At 31.2% G+C, this 21,014-nt stretch overlaps 1 long non-coding RNA gene across 1 annotated transcript; it reads left to right on the top strand.

Moving 5' to 3' along the window:
• Positions 1 to 1,757: 1,757 nt before the first annotated feature.
• Positions 1,758 to 4,901, top strand: LOC133033677 (uncharacterized). The gene is made up of 3 exons (XR_009685800.1): positions 1,758 to 3,270; positions 4,119 to 4,196; positions 4,673 to 4,901. It is a non-coding gene; the product is annotated as an uncharacterized LOC133033677 (long non-coding RNA).
• The last annotated feature ends 16,113 nt before the right edge of the window (positions 4,902 to 21,014 follow it).

Below are 21,014 nucleotides of genomic sequence, written 5' to 3'. Positions count from 1 at the left end.
AACCCGAAAACGAATATATAATATATATATATGAACACTGTATATACGTATATATATATATTAAACTCAAGCTAAATCAAGGCAGAGATATATAATCCGCTCTGATACCAACTGTTAGACATTTATATGTATAAACTGAAATATATATGTTTATGTATAAAATGCGGAATTAAATCAAACATATATACACTATGAATAAGGATCGAAATACCTCCAGCCATCGATTGTTGAGCTTCAAACCCATGTCAACTTTGATCTGCAAAGAAAACTGGTTGATGTGGGTAATCGGGCTTCCTCGCTCTCTCAACTCTCTTTAGATGGATTTTGCTGTTATGAACAGAATGAGTGAGGAGCTCGGGGACCGAGACCCTATATTTATAGGTGAGATACTCCATCAGTATCTGTGCCACATTAATTGTCAGAATATTTTGACAATTAATTCAGGAAATCAAATCAGGTAATGAATATAGAAATCTGACCATATATAGAATATTACGTAATTGATTCTGTCCAGATTCAATAAATATAAAATATTCATTTATTAGAATCAATAATATTATTTTATTTCCTTAATTAGAAATATTCTAATATATTAAAGATGATATAGGCATTATTTTGTATCTCAACGAGTTAGTGTTTGGATTGTCGTTTCGTACTTGAGGTGGTTGAAGCGTTGGCAATTCAAAAAGCTTTGCATCAATATCTTTCCTTTGGGTATAAAAATATTATTATTGAATCTAATTGTTTGAGTGTGGTACTGAAAATTAAAAAAACAATTTCTGTTATCACTTCTATAAATTTATTATTATATGATATTCTTGATTTTTGTAATAGACTTAAAATTATTAGTTTTGTTCATTGTAAGAGATCTTATAAAGATGTTGTTCAAGTGAGTCATAATTATATTCCAAATCTCTTAATAGTAGATGCTAGCAGATACGTTATTTTTAAATGAATTCTCACTCTACCGTTTTTGAGTATGTTTTGCTCTTAATGTTTGGTAGTTGAGACACTTTCTTAAAAAAAAAAATATGAATTTGTAACTGCTTGCACAATATGGGAAAACAATTTGTGACACAACTTCTACTAATTAAAAGGAACACCATCAAAAGAGAAAGGAACAATAACCTAAATTACATATATACAAGTATGTTATATAGGAGTCGGAACTTGACCTCTTTGTTTTCAAGGAAGCCCCAATCACTATGCCACATGTGATTGGTAGGCCATTGTAATGTTAACTGTGTTTTCCTTAATTTGAGACTTCTTCAAAGCTATATAATGACTAAATTGCCATTGGTATCATTTATTATGAAGAATTTTTAATTTAATTATTATTTGTTTTTTGTCAATTTTAAAGTGACACATCACTCATGGTTGAAGATTTTGCAACGTTTTGTAGTGTGTGCGTGTGTTTTTCTGTCTGGTAAAAGCACTTGTCAAAGTGGAAATTAAAAAAAAGAGTAATTGATTAGTGTGTTTTCCATACCCTTGTGGATCCTAGTCCCACCCTAATTCACTAGCTTTTCTTGCACACTACTCCCTAATAAGCTGTATATGTGTCAAAAGTTATGAGGTGGAATCTGAACATTATTGAATTTCATGGAGAAAAATCATGATTTGGACATGTATTTTTCAATAACAACAATGTATTAACATTTATGAATAATTTAGTACAGTAAATTGTATTTATGAAACTTGAATGAATATCAAAGAAAAAAGTTGAAGGGAATCAATTAATTAATTTCACACGTTATATTAACAATTTTTTTTTGTTCCTTTCCCTTTTCACAAAATTGGTTAGTTGTTTTAAAGGGAATGGAAAACTCAGTAGTGGGAACAAAAAGAACACTTTAATGATCAAAACAAAAAACCTTAGTTGGCTTGCCTTGGGTGCCACCTAGCTCCCTTAGTCTCAATCAATATATTTTGTTTTCTAATTTGAGATAGGTTTTATTATTCCAAGGCCACACTTTCCGCGTTGGAAGGATATAGGAAATCAGATTCTAGTATAATTTAATTATTAGAGTTCATAGGGATTAAAAATGTTATCTAAGCTTTGTATTAAAAAAACATTAACATTTTTAATTACGTAGCAGCTAATACCATTTTGAGTAGTTTAGTTTCTTGTTTGCCTAGAATGATGTGCCACGTGTGCGTCGAGGTCGAGTGGTATGAAATTATAATTCTAAAATATTTGCGAGTAGTTTTATATAAATATGAAACATAGTAGTTTTATATGATGTGATGATACATATAATTTTGTGTGAATTAGTGGACAAGAATGAATGTAGATTATATTAAAGAGGATGGTGATATTTGGACAAAATGTTTGGTGATGTGGAAGAATCCTTTCAAGCCGATTGGGATTATTGGGCCTAAAGATCTAATTAGATTTCTTTTAAGAGAAAATTACTTGTATATCTATTTTATTTTATTCATTTTTATTTTTACTAGAGGCAACCTACGTGCAATGCACGTTTTGTTTTATTGTTCTTTTCTGATTTTTATTTAGGCTAATTGGGTATAAAATCACGATTTTTTTTTTTTAAAAAAAAACTATTAAATTAAATTAGAAAGTGTCGAATAATAATTTGAAAACATCCTGTAATACCCGGAATTAAGAAATGGATTAGCAAAACCTTAACTAGATAATTATGTATAATGGAGGAATTATATTATTATATAGTTCAATATATGTGATTTTATATGAATTTTAATATATTAAAGACCCCGTTGGTGAACCAGGGGCATTTTGGTAATTATGACCCGAGAAGGGTAAAATGATGAAATTAATTCAATTACGTGCTTAATAGAACTATATTATTATATAGTATGCATGTGTTGTCTTTTTAGGTGTGTTCTGACAGGTTAGCGCGGTATAGTCACAACCGGAAATTTCGGGCCGAATTGGGTTCGGGCCCGAAATGTAAATTGGATTGATTATTTGGCATTTTATTTGATAAATGATAATCTGAAATTTATTTGAAATTAATTGAGTATTGAATGACTATTTTACCCTTGTGAGGGTGTATGTGGGTATTTAAGCCCTAAGGGCATTTTGGTCATTTCACCCCTAATTATTATGTTTGATTAAAATTGATTTTTGATGAAATGAAATGCAATTTTCTGGTTTTGCTTTCCTCTTAGCCGACCCCCTCTCTCGCCCAAACCCTCTTGTTATTTCAAGTTGAATTTGAAGAAAATTGGTGTGAATTGGAGCTAATTTTTAGAGCTTGATTGTGGGGATTATTCTTGCTTAGTCTTGAGGTAGTCTCTACAGTTTTTAATTGAGTTTCTAATTGATTTTCCTTGCTAAATTTTATGGTTTAATAGCATGTATAGTTGATGTGTTCTTGTGTATGCATGTTGTTAAGTTTGGTGTTTAATCTTGGTGAAATTGCATGATTTGGTTGGGATTTATGTTTGTTGAGCTTGGAGTAAGATTTTAGGGTATTTTCTAGGTTGAAAATACATGTTTTATTTGGTCTTAAGCTGCTGGAAAATATTGGAAAGATGTTGGTTTGAAGCTCAAGTTTAGAGCTTGAAGTTTTGGAGTTTAAGGCATGATTTTGATTATTGTGCAATCTGAAATTATGGGTTTATTGTTGGATTTTGATGCATAAATATGTGTTTTAGACCCTATAATATTTGCTAGCTGGTGTAAGTGGATTAAGTGTGAATTTGGTTGTGAAAAGCAAGCTTGAGTTCATTGGTGCTTTAATGGCACTTTTTGATTTTTAGTGCAATTGTTGTGTTTAAGTTGTGGAATATGTTTATTATGGCATATATTGATGCTCTGGAAAGTTTGGGAATGTTTGGGGATGATTTGAGTGAGTTTTGGGGGTTTAAAGATTGAGAAATTTCGTGTTCTCTGCCCAGACAACCGGAATTCCGGTTGGTTCAGGGCTGCTCCATCCGGAATTCCGGTTGGAGTTCATCGGGAAATGCTGAATTTTGTTTTGGCCATAACTTTTGACTCGGGACTCCGTTTGGGACGTTCTTTATACCGTTAGAAAGCTCTTTTTGAGCTCTATGTGATTATCTGTATTTGAAATGCCATGAATTTATTTTATGAATGTGAAATCAGGGGTTAACCCTATTTGTGAAAATCCCAGATTGTGTGTGACTAGGATTACCGGCACCTGGTCAGGAGCACCTGCGGATTTAGAATCTCTACTATTGCGGGACATCAGGTAAGACAGTAATTAGCACGTAGAGTATGCGCAGTGGCGCTTATATTGAGAATGATATGCATGAATGTTTAGTAACCGAGATTAGGGTTATTACCCTAATAGGAACGGTCTAATAGCCTAGGGTTATTACCCTAGGGATATATGTGTATAAATGCCATGCCATGTTAATTGAAATGAGATTTAGGGATTATGCGCTCAAGGCATAATCAGGTTGGACTCGGTACTCATAACCGAGATGAACCACTTCTAAGGCCTTAATGTATTTAGACGTGTGAGAGCAACATGTGGGTCTACGTCACGTAGATTTAATTAAATGTGTGAGCGCAACACATAGGTCTACGCCACGTAGACATAAATGGGCATGTTGATATAGTGATCAGGTCTGTATTATACAGACATATGTAAATGAGCATAATATATTTGATATGATTTATACTGTTTTGCTGGGCTTGGCTCACGGGTGCTCTACTGTGCAGGAAAGGGTAAGTCAGTGGCTGATCAACCATGAGTTTCAGGAGTAGGGCGAAGAATGTACATGTTCATGCCACTTCAGACCAAGCGGGTCATGGGTCTAACAGTGTTGACTTTTGTTTTCTGTTTTGCCGCTTAGGTCGGCTAGTAAGAAAGAACTTGTAATAAGTTTGTAAATATTTTTGGGATCCCAACTATTTTGAAAAGTTTAAATATATTACAAGTTTATTTTCAGTCTGTTTAATATAAAAGTTTAAATTCTGCGCTATTTTAATTAGTAATCTCGATTAGGGGATTAGGGTTTCATAAGAATTTTGGGTAGCGTGCCTAATTATTTAGGGCGTTACACATCCCATGAAAAAAAAAGTTACTCTTGTTTTAATAAACGACTTCGGTTTCAAAACATATATATATATATTATGTATGCTATGATTTAGTCGATAGTAAAGAAGAGATAGATATTTTTTAGGTTTAATTATTTTAAAATTTTAATAAAAAAAATATAATGATTAGTTGTATGGTTTCTATATTATATAAATAATACAAAATTTAAAAAAAAAAATAACAAAAAATGTCAAAAATTGGGAATATGCGATTTGTTAGAGAGATATGCGCCTAAGAGGATTTTTTTAAATTTTAAAAAAAGAATTATTTAATATTTTAACAAAGGATTGTTTAATTTAAAAAAAGATTGTTTAATTTTTTGGGTTTAATTATTGGGTTTATTTGTTAACGTTTAACGTTAACAGTCTGTTAAGTTAATCGTGTAAGGCTAAATAAAAAAAAGGAATCGTTAAAAAAATCGTTAAACTAACAAATGACGTTAGATAGGCACTTTTTATATATAAAGATTTTTATATTCTTTAAGATATAGCTACTTTTATAGATGATGTCCACATTATACCCCCTAAGTTAATATAAATTATGTGCTAAACTTAAGTGGAGGGTAAGAATATATAGGGCAACCCACCTACAAAAGTAGGTACATTTTAATGAAATATAATGTAAAAGTATTTTTGATTGATGAATACAAAAAAAAAAAAAAAGTATTCAATTTATTCCTTCTTTTAAAGTTAATTGTGGCATAACTTTTAAAAAATTTATTTTACTTGCATTTAATTTTTAAAATCTAAATCTTGATGACAAAATCTCTAAAAATATTGTACTGTTAGAAAAATAAATACACTTTCATCCCATTATGCTGTTATTTGCGTACGTGGCTTAGTCCAGCCAATGCAAAGTAGACTAACAAATGTCATGCCATTAATAATTTAATGACGTAACATATGAGAAAATTAAATTAAAAAAAATATTTTTTTTTAATAATAACAAATTTAATTAAAGAAACAAATGAAATTAAATTAAAAGAAAAAAATAAAAAGAAAATAAAACATGAAATGAAAAAATACACCAAAAATAAAAGCATGAAACTAAATTAAAACCAAACTATAAATCTAAACTTAGAAAGAGATAAAGCAAGTACGAAAGGGTAAAGTCGAAACCTAGAAAATTGAAGTAGAAATTATCACCATCTTCGTGAAAAATTGAAGGAAACCCAAAAAATTAAAACCTAAAAAGAGATACAGAAAGTACAAAGGGAGAAAAATCGAAACCCAACAAATCGATCATCCTCGTGGGAAATCGAAGGAAACCAGAAAATTTGTGGAAGGAGAAAGTTTTTGAAATAGCGCATCGTTGTTGAGGTGAAGAAGATCCTCCTCTCGACTACAGTATGTACTAGATCCATATTTTCTAGGTTTTTTGAGTTTTAAAAAAATATTGGTGTTGTTTGAGCAAATTTAAATAAAATAAGTTAACTGGGGTTATACTAAATTTTCTGTCTAGTAGTAGCTTTAATGGTTTGTGGGGTTCGGGGCTTGTGGTCCATATCGTGTAAAGTGGTTTGATCTTATTAAAGTGTAAGGTTTGGAATTATTGGTAAGAACACATTAGTTAAAGAGTGTTGGGGAATCATTGGTTGTTGTCTTTTTCAATGGAAATATTTTCACATGTTTTTTTTATTATTATTTTATATTATTTCTTGTTTGTTTGTTGGCTTTGGTGGTTAAGTTAAAATTTTGGAAAAGTTTAATTAGTTTTACCTAGGTTACCTGTAAGATTAATCATGTGCTTATATATTAACTTTGCATGTTCAAATTTGAATAATTTCATTGTGAAATTATTCCATGTTGGTTATTGGTTCACCCAATGTGACAATATGAAGTGTGAGGATAGTCGAATTTCCTACTTTGATTTTTGCAGTTTCAATGGATTTAGTAGGCTCCATCTTGAAGAAATGGCTCAAGAATTGGGATACCTATTCCTTTTTGTTTTTTTTAAGCAACAGGGAAGCACCTGAATATGGGATTTAGGGTTATTGAGGAAAATGAAATTCATATGGTGTTAGATGCTTTTAGTGGTAGAAATTATAGGGAGGCCAATATATATTTGGTGCTGCCATATCTAGTTTATGTAGTTGAATGGAGGCTGGATGAGGAGGTCGTAAGGCATGTTCCTCAACCATCATTTGCTAAATTGGACAAGTGCATCCTTGAGGTGTTTCCATCTGACAGTGATTTATTAACAGATGTTGGTGTCAATCTAAAAGACCATCATGATCGTAATGATAATTTCTTCAAAAAAATTGTAGTGGGGTGATTTAGCAGCACAGTATTGGATTGATGAAGAGGTAGAGTCTCGTTCGTGCAGCCCCCAACCTCGCAATAATGTGCTTGAGACAGTGATTATTTCATCCTCCTCATCATCAGAATCTGAGGAAGATGAAATGATGATAATGATGATGATGAGGTTGATGATGATGATGAGGTTGATGATGATGATGGTGTTGGGCTTTGTGCCCTAAATAAAACTCTATTTCAATGTAATCTTTTCTATTCATATTAATAAAGAAACAGATTTAATTTCATTACTTGTTTAATGTGTTATTTGGTTCATGTGATTGTTGGAATTTATTTTACCAGGATCTTAGATCTACTCACAAGTATGTTGTTTAACACCCTAAATCTAAACTTTCTAAAACGATAAATAAACACATATAAAGTTAAGAAAACCTTACATTGATGCAACGGAATTAATGTCTCCTTCCACTCAGATCTCTAACCCTTGTATCCTTTCTGTCGCAGAGTATTATCAAGATCTGAGCCCGAATGTCCCTCTCTTATGTGTGATCCTTCATAGTCTTCCAATCTATGATTGAGTTACCAGTTGCTGTGTGTGGGCACTTACTCTATCACTAAGGTTCGAAATTTAGAAGAAGAAAAGAGAAAGGGGATTTCGGCTATAGAAGAGAAAGGGGAAGGCTCAGTTTTTCTGAAGAGAGAATTTTCTTGACAGAAAAGGTTATTCAAAAGTATGTATTTTGACTGAGCCATCACTTTCTATTTATAGGCAACTACTAGGTTTATGTTAGGAATTATTTGGCATTAAAATAATGAAAATATCAATTTGAAAAACCACTTTAAGTGGCCGGCCATGGTGTGTAATGGGCCCCACTTGATTTTTGGAGTTTTCACAAATTTTATTTCTATTTTCTCAAAAACGCTAATTTTCCAATTCTAACCATTTAAATGCCAAAACTAATTATTTAATAATTAAAATAGATTATTAAATAATATTGTCATTTAATTTAATTATTAATTAGACATATAAAGTCTATTAATAAATAAATAAACCTAGAATCTCTTTTCTTTACAATTTCGCCCCTGCTTAGTGAAAATTCACAAATTAGACATAGTCTAACTTTAGAATTATAATTGATTAATCACAAATCAATTATTGAGTCTTACAAGCAGTATAGTCTCAACTAGAATGGGGACCATGGATCTATATGCTGAGCTTCCAATAAGTGAACCGAATTTACTAGGTAAATTCCTACTTATTAATTCTTCGTTGAATCCACTCGTAGAACTTAGAATTGCACTCTCAGACTTATATAGAGCATATTATATGTTCCACGATATAGATATGCTATCTCATTTAACCATTATTATAATCTTATTGTGATCAAAGATCCTCTATATAGATGATTTACATCAAGATGGGATTATTTTACCGTTCTCACCCCTCAACGTATTTTGCCCCTTAAAATACTTAGCTACCTGTAAATGATGTTTAGTGATCTAAGAATTAGTCACTTAAACAAGAGCTCATCCATTTACTTCTATTTAGCTAAGCTCGAAGGGAATCATCACTTAACTTCTATACACCAGTAGAAGCTATAGATTCCATATTTATGTTCAGCACTCCCACTCAATCATACTATCATGTTCCCAAAATATACGTATCACCCTGACCCAAAAGTAGGCTTAACTAATAAATCAAAGAACATGAATAGCACTCCTGAGTTGAGCCTAAGCATATCAGGATTTAGATTCTTTTAATCTTAAGATCAACTACTGATATTGACTTGGAAAGATATGACGGTAAGTTTATAATATCTTAACTAAGTTGCAATATCGGTCCAGTCCAATGTATACTCCATACATTCGAAACTAGTATACATTACTAATGTCCTGGAAAGAACATAACACTTACTCCAAGTGTAAGTACACATCATCGCTGATTATCACATTAGTGTAAATCCAAAACACTGATGAAACAGGGACTTAGTCTTTTGATTCATATGATCACAATCACATTCCACTGTGTTGACGATACTGTAATTGTGAATAAACATATGATCTGGACTTAACTGATTTTGTGTGTAAATGTAATAAACATATTAAACCATTAGCATGTAAAATTCATGCAAACATAAATCACTTCAAATTTCTATATTGATAACTAATCAGATTGTAAAGGATTTTATTTAGGGCACAAAACCCAACAAACTCCCACTTGCACTAACATAAAAGTGTGCAAATAAGTCAATCTGATGTCTTGATCTTCAGATCAAGTGTAGTATATTTGAATCCACCCAAACTTCTGGAAACTAGTTCATAAATACAATATGAAACACCCTTTACTATATGCTTTACTCATCAAGGGATACTGAAATCCTTACTGTTTAAAAGTACATCTGAATAAACAGAAGACATATCTCTCATATTTTAAAATATGGAATTGAGATAATACAGTGTAGACTTTTCTTCAGTAATATAACTTTCTGGTAATTTCGAATTTACAAAGTTATAATTCTTCTCTGGTAGAGCTTGAATTATTATAGAATAACTCCTCCACCCCCAAAGTAACCACCATCTCATAATTTCAAATGAGTTGGTGAAGATACAAGGATAACTGATATACAGTTCCTTAATATCTAACATATAGATCACTTTCATAAATCTTTCTTGAATATCTTTTAATGTTCCTTATTTGATTACATCTCAGATAGCTCCCACTCAATAGCAGATGTCTGGTTAAATAATTCTTTTAACCTCTTATTGTTTGGAGAGTTATCTAGTTGTGACTTATTGTATTAGTCTGAAACTTTAAGTTTCTTTTAAGACTAAATCATCAACATAGCAGACTAGTATTTGAAGTGAAAAATACATGCCAGAGATTAAGTAATCAAAATTAAGATACCATAAAATGTTATGAGGATTAAGAATTCTTAGTTCAAGTCATTCGAATTGACTGAACTAGAGTTTTTTTATCTTATTCTCATAATTCTGATAAGTTATATCTATCCACATGAATGGTTAGATTTGCTTTTCAGCAGTGTTCTTAAGTTCCTATCACAAGTGTCAACCTAATGAAGATGGGTAAAGAATTTTAAAATTCTCCCACTCAATTAAGGTAGTGTGATACATTATCAAAGAACTTTTATAGGTATCATTTTTACTACAACAGTAAAACTAAATTGGAACATACAATCAAGATCAAGGATTTATATTGATAATAGCTAATTCATTATATTACTTCCATGTTTAAAGAAAATATGTGTTACATAGGGTATTGTGGATAAACTCCACCCTTAAGTATTTAGAGATTATGATCCACCCCTAAATGTTGTAAAGATCATGATTCTCTAAGTGTGATAGAGATAATGTGGAGTTGAATACTATCCAGAGTTCATTAGATATAAAAGATCGTTGAACTGCATAGTTTTCTTAACTTTTCTTCATTCCTATCAGATCAAAAGATCCTTTTATTAAACAAATTCTTAATAATTGTATTAGAATTAACAATTATTAATAAACATAGAAATAATTTCTAGTGTTTATTTAATATAACTCTATGAAGATAAAATATAATGTGGTAATTTTGTTTTAAGATAAAATATATGAAGCTCAATCTCATAAATTGTAATTTGTTTGAAATAGAAAATAAAATAAACTTTATTAATAATAAAAAAAATATTGCAACAATATGAGAGAAACAGGGATAAAAATCCCTAACTAAAATTCGAAATCCAAATTGTCTTTATACTAAACAATTAATTCAAAAATAGATAAAAGAGCTTCATCTTCATCTTGGACGATTTTCACCCTTTGTCCAGCTTTCCGATCCAACTCATGAAGATAGCAACTGAGTTCAAGTAGTTTGGCCTATAAGAAGAAGAAACAAATAAACAAAGTTAGTCCAGAATCAATAATCCAATTGGATAATAATTCACTAAAACTCTTAAAGTTTATAGAAAGAAATACCTTGTTTCTTTACAAGAAGTTTAGGACATTCGGATTTCCAATGACCTTTCTCATTGCAGCAGAAACACTTTCCTTTGAGTGTATCACCAGAAGCAGCAGCCTTTTTGTTTTTCATGGCTTTAGCACGCTTCTTGGTATTTTTCCACTTCTTCTTCGATTTGGGTTTAGATGCTGAGACAACATTTGCCTCAGGTTTGACCGTCCCATTACTATTTCCAGAATTTTGAGGCTTACTCCCTTTCTTCTTGGGTCCTCCAATCAAATTTTCATATGTCTGAAGGTCATTGACTAACTCATGAAAGTCTATGTTCTTTTTATTCATGACATAATTTGATGTATAGGGCAGAAATGCTGGAGTCAGACTATTCAAGATAAGACTTACTTGAGTAGTGTGATCCATTTCAGCACCATGATCCTGGGCTTCGTGGAAATAACTTGCCATGAGGAGAACATGATCACGGACGTTTTGATGGGGTTCCATCCGTGCATTGATGTACTTCTTAGTCGCGTCAAAGCGAGACTGAAGAGATGCCCTACCGAATCGCTCAGTTAACTTCGTCATTACTTCAGCAACCTTTTCGGTTTTAGAAAACCGAGTTTTAAGGGTGTCAACCATGCTGGAAAGCATAAAGTATAGAGCTTTGTCATTTGCTTTCTGACAACGCTCATACTTTTCTTTCACAGCTTTGGATGCATTATCCCCCGACACTTCTAGAGACGGCTCAATTAACACAAATAAGGCACTTTCTCCTATGAGAGCAATATTGATGTTCTCATTCCATTTTGGAAAGTTAGATCCATTTAGCTTATTCTCAGTCAAGAGTAATAACATGGAATTCATCATGGTTATACAAGATACTACAAAATAATAAATAGAAATCAATAATGGTTTAACACAAAATCCAATTCAGAAATTATAAGCACATAGCATGTAGGAATGATAAGAGAAAATACTAAAAAATACAATCCTAAATAATTTCCAAGGTTTTTCAACAAACTGATATCAGTGTCCCATTTAGGCGAGAGTCAAAGCTACCATCCATTGAATAGAGTTGTCAGCTAATCTAAAATGTTAAACATTCTAGCAACCTTTTATTCGATCAAGATTGGAATCCAGCGTTGTCCCGTTTAGGCGAGAGTCAAGACTATTCTATCTTATGAGCTTCTACCATTGTTTCATATTTTGCAAGTCAAATATGGTCGCCACCATTAGGGTGATCCATACTATATAAAACACTTACAAAGCTACTTATCTTTCGAGATTAAACGGTGCGAAATTGCTAATGAACGTTCCTGCATTAGGGAGGATTACTCACTAAAATAAACGCGATGTAAAAACCAACAATAGAGATCGAATATCTTAATTATAATAAAGCTCATTCTTTAAAATGTATTTTCTTTATTATTTTAATAAAATATATTCATTAAATATCGAATTTAGAATTAAAAATTCTAAATTAGAATTTAATTTAATATTTATAAAATTATACTTAGATGGTGATTGAAATAAATTGAATTATTTCCATCATAGTAGTAATTTTGAATATAAATATTAAGAAAATTAATTTAAGTTGTATTAATTTAAAATTAATTTGCAACTCAAATTAAATTTTCATGAGAATATATTTATTGTATTTTGAAAAAGAAAGTATAAAACTTTACTATTTCGAAATACTAAATAATAAATACTTAGAAAAAATACTTCAAGCAAAAATATCACCTATCTAGATTTTCTTTTGACTAATTAATTCAATTTCTAATAATATACTTTAATTCATTTATTTTAAATTAATCAATAAATGAAAAAAATCATTGATTTAAGTTGGTCCAAGAATTTAAAATAAATAATTAATTTACAACTTAATCTATTTTTCAAGATAAATTCAAAATCATCTTGCATAATTAAAATGCAATTTCAAAATTGATTAATAAAATAAAAAAATATATATTTTTGAAAATTATTTAAATTTAAGTTGAAAAATTAAATTTCAACCTAAAAATAATTTTCTTTATTTAAGTGTCATGAAAAATAAGTATTTAAGTATCATGATGAAAATCAACTTAGATATTTAATTTTTCAATTCAATTAAATGTATTAAATTCAAGAAATAAATAATTAAGTGTAGAGAAGGCTTAATTATTAATTTCTAGTTTAATACTAGGAAAAAATATACTTAAAATAATATTGTACCAAAATTAATTATTTAAATAATTAATTTCACAATGTATAATATTTTCCTATTTAATATTAAAAATAATAAGTAGTCTAGAAATAACTATCTAGAAAATATCTTATTTGACTAAGTATCTTTTCAACAAAATTTGAAAAAGTATCTTATTTAAGTTGTTATAGAAAAGAAAATCTAGAACTTAAATATTTTCAAATTTAAATTTAATAAATATCAAAAATTAAGTTGTAACCACTTAATTTGAAAAAATATTCCATTTTAAGTTTAAAACTAACTTAAAAAATATCTTAAGAATCTTTAATAACTAATGTCTAGGATTCCTCAACTTAATTTTAAATTTAAATAAAATATTCAAATTTAAGTTAGATATGAAAAATCAGTTAAAATAACTAATTTATAACTTAAATAGGAATATTTAATTAAATAAGCTCCATAAAGAATCTAGTTAGTTAAAATTCTTTATTTAATTAAATACAAGAAAAATACAAATAGTTTGTCTAGAAATAATATCTAAAACTAAAAGTGTTTTTCTTAAAATTAACTTTAAAATATTAAAATGAAAATAAATTTCATATATTTTAAAAGTTAATTATGTTGCTAATCAATTTTATTAGGTTAAACTAATTTAATTAACCTAGCACAATTATTCAAATCAGGCAAATGGGCCTTCACAATTTGGGTAGTTCATGTGAGGGGGAGCTAGGTTCAGTATGTCGTACCCACTTCTATTGGCCCCCAACTCTCACACAAGGCCCAAAAGAGGGAATTTAACCTTAAAATAAATAACTGTTATTAATTGAATAGGTTCAAAAACTAAATGGACCTAAATAAAATCTATCAAGGTGTGACATTTTATTTAGCAACAACCTATATGCATCTATATAATAAAATAAACATATAGGCTCACACAGGCACACATTTGGATGGATCCTATCATGTTGCTAGGTCATACACAGATGAAAGAAGATTGTAAAATTTACCTGTTACAAATTATTTACTTGACAAGGGAGTCTTGAGTTAAAATCAGATCATTGGATCTGTCAACAAGTTAACCATGGCTATTTGCAATCAAGCAATAAAAGGTTTTATAAAACTTACAAACAAGCTAAAACACATACTCCTGCAACAAGGTTAGCTGGATAGTTGGATGTAGGATTTATTTAATTTTAAATAATTAAATTTCGAAAAAATAATTAATTAAATAAAAAAATATTTAATGTTCGAAATTTTTTTTTTTAATAAAAATATATATAATTTTCGAAATTAATAAAATAATATTTAAAATTAAACCTACAATTTTGAAAAATTAGGTTTCAACTAACCTAAATATCATTTCAAAATTTGCTAACTACTTTTAAAAAATTTAATGTTATTTTATAAATAAAAATTAAATAAAAATTTAAAAAAGATAAATAAATATATTTTTCAAATTTTATGATTTAATTTAAATAAATAAAATAACAAAATTTAAAAGTTAGCAAAATATCTTACTTCTATTTAAAATATCATGATTATAGTTATCTTATTTTAAATTTAAATAAGGTCAAATTATTTAAAAAAAATATTTAATTTAAAAAATTTAATATCTAACCTTAAATTTAAAAATAAGATAAGATATAATCAAATTTAAAAATAAGATAGATAATTAAGCAAAAAGATAGATATTTACTATTTTCAAATTCAAATTACACTAATATCATGAATTAAATTTTAAAAAAATAATTAATTTAATTATGATATTTAGAATTGAAATAGGAATAGTAAATGTCTAAATACAAAACTACACAAAAAATCGAAAGTTAAATCCATGAAATAGCATGAAAAATCGAAGAAAAACGAAAAAAAATGCGAGCTGTACGGACAGTATGTTGTGCATACATGTCCGCGCGCGCAAGGGGAGTGCTTGGTCGAGAAACCTCGGCCCAGGGAGAGGGCTGCAGAATTTTTGTGCGCGCAGATGGGCGGTTCAGACAGGCGCTCGGTCAAGCAATTGTCTGAACGCGTGCTGTCCGCGCGCGTAGCCCTGTTGCACGACCCTGATTTTTTCCGAAACTTCAAAAAATCATAACTAATTCAAATTAAATCGAAATTGAGTTCTGTAAAAAAGTAAATTGCTTAATTTTTTCCATAATATCCAATAAAAATAATTCCAGAAACAAAATTTCAATTATTTTTCACGAAAATTTACAAACATCAATCAATCATCAAACAACACTCAACACAACATGAAACCATCCAGATAACAAACAATCGTTTTAAAGTCCAAATTTCTTGCAAGAAAATCAATTACCATGGCTCTGAGGCCAGTTGTTGAAATTTATTTTACCAGGATCTTAGATCTACTCACAAGTATGTTGTTTAACACCCTAAATATGAACTTTCTAAAACGATAAATAAACACATATAAAGTTAAGAAAACCTTACATTGATGCAGCGGAATTAATGTCTCCTTTCACTCAGATCTCTAACCCTTGTATCCTTTCTGTCGCAGAGTATTATCAAGATCTGAGCCCGAATGTCCTTCTCTTATGTGTGATCCTTCACAGTGTTCCAATCTATGATTGAGTTACCAGTTGCTGTGTGTGGGCACTTACTCTATCACTAAGGTTTGAAATTTAGAAGAAGAAAAGAGAAAGGGGATTTCGGCTATAGAAGAGCAAAGGGAAGGCTCAGTTTTTCTGAAGAGAGAATTTTCTTGACAGAAAAGGTTATTCAAAAGTATGTATTTTGACTGAGCCATCACTTTCTATTTATAGGCAACTACTAGGTTTAGGTTAGGAATTATTTGGCATTAAAATAATGAAAATATCAAATTGAAAAACCACGTTAAGTGGCCGGCCATGGTGTGTAATGGGCCCCACTTGGTTTTTGCAGTTTTCACAAATTTTATTTTTATTTTCTCAAAAACGCCAATTTTCCAATTCTAACCATTTAAATGCCAAAACTAATTATTTAATAACTAAAATAGATTATTAAATAATATTGTCATTTAATTTAATTATTAATTAGACATATAAAGTCTATTAATATATATAAACCTAGAATCTCTTTTCTTTACAATTTCGCCCCTGCTTAGTGAAAATTCACAAATTAGACATAGTCTAACATTAGAATTATAATTGATTAATCACAAATTAATTATTGAGTCTTACAAGCAGTATAGTATCAACTAGAATGGGGACCATGGATCTATATGCTGAGCTTCCAATAAGTGAACCGAATTTACTAGGTAAATTCCTACTTATTAATTCTTCGTTGAATCCACTCTTAGAACTTAGAATTGCACTCTCAAACTTATATAGAGCATATTATATGTTCCACGATATAGATATTGTAATGACCGCTCTAGTAATTTGGATTAGTAAGGGCAATTAGCACTAATTTTTATTATTTTATTATTATTTGTGAATTAATTTATTTGTGGACCCCAATATTTAGAAATAAATATTAGAGTTATAATTTCTCAATTCCGGAGATTTTATTAAACTCTAGGGGTATTATTTAGTTTATATGTGAAATATGTTAATTTTGTAATTTTTGCTCGGCGACAACGGAAAATGCGATGGATGGCTAGATTGATCACATGGGTAAGTTTAGAACCCTATTTCATAGTGGGAAATATTTTAGAGAAAATAAATTATCGAGGTTGAGCGGGGTTATGGAAATTGACCATTTTACCCCTAGTTTTAGAAATACCCTAAGTTTGAGTCAAAGGGCAATTTGGACATTTTATTTAAGTTATGGATAGGTGGCTTTTTGGTTAGTTGACACCTAGCAAGCTATATTCAGCAAGGAAAAAGGATTTTCCTAACCTTTAATTCATTTTGGGAAAATAGAAAAAAAAAAACATAGAAAATCATCTCACCATTTCCTCTCTCTCTCTTGCTTTCGGCTGGGGTAAATCAAAGGCAAAACCAGATTTTTGCTTTCATTTCTTTGGATTTTCAGCAAGGTTTCAAGGGGGAAACTCAACCTAAGGTAAGCCCTAATGGTTCCCTCTCTTTTTTTTTTCAAGTTTTGAAGTAGTTAGAATAGTGAAATGGTGTTATAGGAGCTGTTAGAGTTTGATGTTGGTTTGGTTCGAATTCTAGGGTTAGGTTGAGTTGAATTTAGGCCATAGCAGCTGGTTTTGATTGGTGTTAATGATTTTATGCAATTTTAAGTTTTAAGTGCAAAGCTTTGTTCATTAATGGCAACTTGAGTTGTAATGGTTTATTCTGTGAATTACTGCCTGGAAATCATTGTGTGTAACGTCCCCGCTTCAATCCTCCATTGGGCCCTTACACCCACGGACTAATGGCTCTTATACACGAGTACGCCACTCTAGCTGCTTCCTGGATTGATGACTGACCCTACAAACCAACATGAGTGTTTTCAGCGTGCTTTGTCCTCACTCACACGCATCCTGGGAAAACTTCCCAGGAGGTCACCCATCCTTGAAATTTCTCCAGGCCAAGCACGCTTAACTGTGGAGTTCTTTCGAGATGGGCTACCGAAAAACAAGATGCACCTTGTTGATATAGGTAGTACCAATCAATCCATTTAAGCTCTCTTCAACTGTGTAGTCACATGCCTACACAGCCTCAGAATCATCCCACTTGACCTTCCCCAGGCGGTGTAGTATTGCACAGCTTACCCGATATTTCCCCTTACGAATCACGAGACTACTGACTGTCACATTGTGTATGCATTGTATAGGTATACTGGAGAGTTTGGTAAGGTTTGGGATTGAATTAAATTAAGGGGGATGATTTTTGGTTCCCAGCAGTAGAACCGGAATTCCGGTTCTGGGAGGCCATACCAACCGGTCGACCGGTTGGTGACCCAGAACCGGGATGCCGGTTGGGAACCAGTCTGCCTGTTGGGAGAATTTCCAGAACCCTAGTTTTGGCCAATTTTGAGATATTTAGGGTATTGCCATGAGGTTTATCGATAGGGAAACTTTTAGTTTCAAGTTTAAAGTCCCGGAAAGTGATTTAGCGAGTCACTCATCTATGTTGCAATTATTGTGATTAGGGCATCCATCTAGCACGTGAATTCCGTTCAGGTCGGCCAGCACACTTGAATTCGGAAAACAGGTAAGAACTGTGTATAATGTATGATGTGATTATCTGAATGTGTGTATATGTGTTTATATATGCATGCTTGAATTATGTTAAGCACTACCAACACTTGTATGAGTAAGTTATAGAGTGCATTGGTATAGTGATTGTTGTGACTGTTAGTACGATACAGTGATACCAACACGGGCACGGGAATATGCTAAGGTGTGTGGTACATCACTCAGGGTTACTCAGTGATCGGGATAAACCCTACCAACACTCGTACAGTGAGGTACGATGTGTATGTGGTATAGTGGTTGTACCCTGGTATTGAACGTTCATACTCATCTGTTAAGCTCTGTAAATAGGTGTATGGGCGTCTATTTACAGGTCGGAAATTATATGGTATGTTATATGCATTTCTTACTGAGTCTGTTGACTCACGGTTCGCTTCCATGTGTAGGTAAAGGAAAGGCGAAGACTGAACAGGAATGAACCTGAGCTCGGGTGAGATTGTACATGTCAAGCGGCGCGACCTGGAGTGTTCGGTCTCGGGACATCTGGGAGTTATATTTTGAAAGTCGCTGTGCGACCTGGAAGTTATGTATTTTGAAATGTAAAGTTTAAACAGTAAATTTTTAAAAGTTTGAAATTGGGATCCCGGGATTTGTAAATATTATATTATATTACAAAGTTTAATGTTTAAAGCAAAAGTTTTAATTTGACACGTTTTTCGAGAAATTTCTTTGATTAGCAAAGATTGCACAATAATTGAAAAAGCACTGTAGCGTGCCTTAGCATTAGGGCATTACAGATATGCTATCTCATTTAACCATTGTTATAATCTTATTGTGATCAATGATCCTTTATATAGATGATTTACATCGAGATGGGATTATTTTACCGTTCTCACCCCTCAACGTATTTTTCCCCTTAAAACACTTAGCTACCTGTAAATGATGTTTAGTGATCTAAGAATTAGTCACTTAAACAAGAGCTCATCCATTTACTTCTATTTAGCTAAGCTCGAAGGGAATCGTCGCTTAACTTCTATACACCAGTAGAAGCTATAGATTTCATATTTATGTTTAGCACTCCCACTCAATCATACTATCATGTTCCCAAAATATACGTATCACCCTGACCTAAAAGTAGGCTTAACTAATAAATCAAAGAACATGAATAGCACTCCTGAGTTGAGCCTAAGCATATCAGGATTTAGATTCTTTTAATCTTAAGATCAACTACTGATATTGACTTGGAAAGATATGACGGTAAATTTATAATATCTTAACTAAGTTGCAATATCGGTCCAGTCCAATGTATACTCCATACATTCGAAACTAGTATACTTTACTAATGTCTTGGAAAGAACATAACACTTACTCCAAGTGTAAGTACACATCATCGCTGATTATCACATTAGTGTAAATCCAAAACACTGATGAATGATCACAATCACATTCCACTGTGTTGACGATACTGTAATTGTGAATAAACATATGATCTGGACTTAACTGATTTTGTGTGTAAATGTAATAAACATATTAAACCATTAGCATGTAAAATTCATGCAAACATAAATCACTTCAAATTTCTATATTGATAACTAATCAGATTGTAAAGGGTTTTATTTAGGGCACAAAACCCAACAGTGATCATCTATTTACTTATTTGATTAATAAATTCATCCAAACCCTTATCACATTGATATTCTTATTTATTGTGTTGTCAACATAGTGAAAAGTAATTAAGATTGTGTGATTAAATGTATTCCTAGATTTATCAGTACACAGTGTTTAACTTATATGATAATCTACAATGGAGTTTACTTGCACCTTGGATAAGTGCCATGTCCTTTTCAGGGCATTAGTTAAAGTAAGCTTGGGTTGGATGTATGGAGTATGCATCGGAAGGGACCGATATTGAACTTGAATTAGATATGATAATCTTACCGTAATATCTATTCAATTCAATATCACCTAGTTGATCCTAGATCAAATGATCTCAATCCTGAGATGGTTAGGTTCGATCTCGAGAGTATTATTTGTGTTCTTTGATTTGTTAGTTAAGTCTACATTTTGGTCCGGGTGATATGTACATTTTGAGAACACGGTAGTACAATTAAGTGGGAAGACAAGCAACAGTTTGAGTTAGTTTTTAGAGATATTAAGGGATGACTTGAGTCGTATTGAGTCAAACTCATTCACTTTTATGAGTGATGGATAGAAGGAGCTTTAGAATGTAGTGTAAAATATTTTCAACAGCCTTGATAGCAGGTTTTGTATAAGACATATGCATGGAAATTTTAAGAAGGAGTTCCCTAGACTACTACTGAAGCAACTATTGTGGAATGCAGCTATATCAGCCATTTTAGCAAATTTTGATAGGAGAAAGGAAAACATAAAGAAGGTCAATGTGAAGGCATACACCTGACTGGCAACAAAGCACCCATCAGAATAGACAAAATCACATTTCAAAGAGGGGTGAAATGTGATATGCTACTGA

Source organism: Cannabis sativa, chromosome 1 (assembly GCF_029168945.1).
Source record: "Cannabis sativa cultivar Pink pepper isolate KNU-18-1 chromosome 1, ASM2916894v1, whole genome shotgun sequence".
Lineage (NCBI taxonomy): Eukaryota > Viridiplantae > Streptophyta > Magnoliopsida > Rosales > Cannabaceae > Cannabis > Cannabis sativa.
This window is presented reverse-complemented; position numbering and strand designations above follow the sequence as displayed.